The sequence below is a fragment of the Fopius arisanus genome, unplaced genomic scaffold, assembly GCF_000806365.1.
Source record: "Fopius arisanus strain USDA-PBARC FA_bdor unplaced genomic scaffold, ASM80636v1 scaffold00139, whole genome shotgun sequence".
Classification (NCBI taxonomy): Eukaryota; Metazoa; Arthropoda; class Insecta; order Hymenoptera; family Braconidae; genus Fopius; species Fopius arisanus.
In genome coordinates this window covers 38,231-41,447 of record NW_011887878.1, presented here as the reverse complement: position 1 = coordinate 41,447, position 3,217 = coordinate 38,231, and positions in this window count along the sequence as shown.

The following is a 3,217-nucleotide window of genomic DNA, read 5'->3' as shown; positions in this document are numbered from 1 at the left end:
CTGAGATGGCCGACGGGATAAAAAAAACATGTCTCGAGAGGGGTGGATAAATCGACTCAGGGATTTTCCGTCAATCTATACGTATAAATATACCGTCTAATTAAGATGAGTTTGAGGGCCGTTTCCAGATTTTGAGCAGATATGAGTGTGTCAAAGTGCAATCGGGGATGATGATGGTAAAATTCATTTGGAACAAATTAATGATCGGATGAATTCCTTTAAATTCGGTGCTTCGTCTGCTGTGCTCTACTACGATATTGAAAGGAAGTGCACACCCATTTACAGCCCGACGGGAAGCCCCAACTTGGATTATCGTAGGTAGGTACCTCCATTCCACTAGCCTATTCTTGACTAAGAAAATTGGAGGTAAGAAGTGTTCTCATATCTTGCATGCTTTTATCATCTGCCTATTTGTTGTACAGTTTTGGGATACATGATTTCATGATTTCATTTCATTTTTTGTTTCTTAATATGAAATAGATACAATGTGTTTTCATCAACGTTCTTCAATTTAACACTATTGATAAAAGTATGTATAAACCATCATAAAATTTGTAACAGGTCCAATTTCCCTGGGGATGAAATCGGCCAGTTAACGCGCCCTTTTGCCCTGGAATCTCAAAATTGGCAAGACAAAATCAAGAGTTCGGCGCCAGTCATTTTTTGTTCCTCCGGAAATAACAAACAGGAATACCCCAATTTCGGAAACAGAAGCAAAAACAAAAAACAATACGATAAAATACACTCTCAACAGAAAATCCCAGGAAAAGGTGGTAATAGCCCGCGCGGCTCAGGGGGTCGGTTGTGGAGAGAGGGGTGGATCTGGGTGGAAGCAAGTTTATTGGGCAGAACTCTAAAATAAATATTCAAAATCTCTAAATTCAAGAACGAAACCAAAAATATATTCAGTAGGAAAAATCATTAATACAGAGTTGAGAGAAATAAATACAACATCAGGCGTGACGTACGCAGAGACCCTGAAATTTTAATTACTCAAAATCCTAATAGTCTCAAATGAGGCCGAAAGGCACAGGAATAGTCTTAGGCGAATATTCGCAACTCAAAAGTAATTTTTATTCCCAACCGGCATGGCGATAAACGCATAATTCAATAAAAGGAGGCTAATAATTCCCAAACCCCTATAAATAATCCTAAGGCGCATGGCGCATGGCACCCAAGATATGGCACTGCTCGAAACATACAAGTGGAGGCTCACTGAGCATAAAGCATAGCCACGTGTGGGCTATCGGCCGGCATGGTATGCGAGATTCAAAATGAATTCTCTAAACGCATGAAAACCCTACAAAAGTCGAAATACCCGAAATAGCGCGTGGGTCGCACGACGAATTGGTAACGGTCGTAGACGTATTTAATTATTAATAAAAAATCGTTAAAACCGCAATTAGAGGCGATAAAATAATCGCAAGAGGGAATGAGAGATGAGAGAGGCTCTCACCTCGGCGTTCCACGCAACAACAGCAAAACGATGTTCTCGGCTCGGTGTCTTAAGTAAGTCTCTCTGGTTGATGATTTTAATTATCCGAGGTATTCTCAGAATCGTCTCTAAATGATGACATGCCAGAAAGTTCTCGAATGAAACGTCTAATATGCAATTGAATCGTGTTGAACACCGACGGATATTTTCCGTAAAAATGGCTCTACAGGCACGATTTCGGCTCTCCCGTGCTGAGCATTAGTTAATTAATAATTAGGAGGCGCGAGGATAACCCTAACACACACTCGTAACGCGTAATCCGCAAAAACAAATGAGGAAGCATGGTAATGCTCAACCCAATTCCTCCTCCTTGTCTTCAGGCTGTATCTCAGCAATTATCTGACTCTTTCTCTCCTCCCTGATCTTTGAATGTTCCTCAAACCTCACGCTAGCTCCTCGGCACACAAAAAAAGGTCCTCCAAACTCGTAATTAACTCAAAAAAACGCTAACTTGCTGCACGCACTCGTATCTCGCGACGTCAACGATACACTGGTATTTTCGCAATATGGCGGGTGGGGAACGCGGTCAGCGCCCCTCCTCGCAACTAACCCTGGCAACTTCGAAATTGCTAGCGCGCGAAATATAAAATGGGCAAAACTGCAATTAAATTATCTCGAGATGGTGGACGGGTCTTCTCCTTCAATAAATTCTTTTTAATTAAGGGCGCGTATGTAGGATGGTTTTCTCACGGGATCCCGGGATCAGAACGAACCCAAATAACCAAACCCTAATTTTTCTCCCCATAATTAATTATTACTAAAACTTAATTAAACTTAATTAAACTTAATTAAACTTAATTAAACTTAATTAAACTTTAATTTCCACGAACCCTAAGCAACCTCACTACTCAGGAGATTCTCATGGTTGCACTGATTCCCTCCTGACCCGTCACCGAAACCCTTACCCTAACCTGTTCTGCCCCGTAAATCCCACAATTTGAGCGATAATATTTCATTTATTCCTACACCTATCCTACACATTTACCTAAGAGTATTTTATCCTAAACCTTAGCCATGCAGCTCGATATTTTTTGGCTTAAGACGCGATTAACTAAGGAACTCTACTTAATTCATTTTTATTTCTCGAAACTGTAATTCATTAGTTGGCATTAACTCGCAATAACTCTTCCCTAAACCCCGATGGTCTTGAAGTCAATAATTTTGGCGTTTAGCGCAATGGAATTCTCAAAAGAAAAATAAGGCGAAATACGCAATACAAATTCTCAATAATTTAGGCATCAAAAATGCAATTAGATCCTCAGATTCTAATGACTCTAAATCTCAATTCTGGACGCAAATGGGTCTTTTTCTGCGCACTCACGATGTTGTTAACAATTCTTTGGATGATGTCGACGTCCAAAACGAAATTCCCCAGATTTCCTTACAAATTGTTGATTTTTTAGCCGAGTATATCGATACCTACTGAACAAAGAACAGTATCTAGTAGTGTAAGAACCACTACGGCGCCCCCCACCCAGAGTTACTCAAACCCCACCACTGCACTGGTCAGAGTAGCACGGCTCCAATACGAGTGAGCGGTGGGGTGGGAGTAACTGTGAATGCTGTGGATGCGCCATAGTGGCTATCACACTAGGGAAATAAAAACACAGAATTTCACTTATTAATTGTATATATTTTTTCCCAAAAAATAATGACCCATGAATTACATATTTTTCTTATGGACTACTTACATTTTTGATTCCAAGACGTACAATTATAACC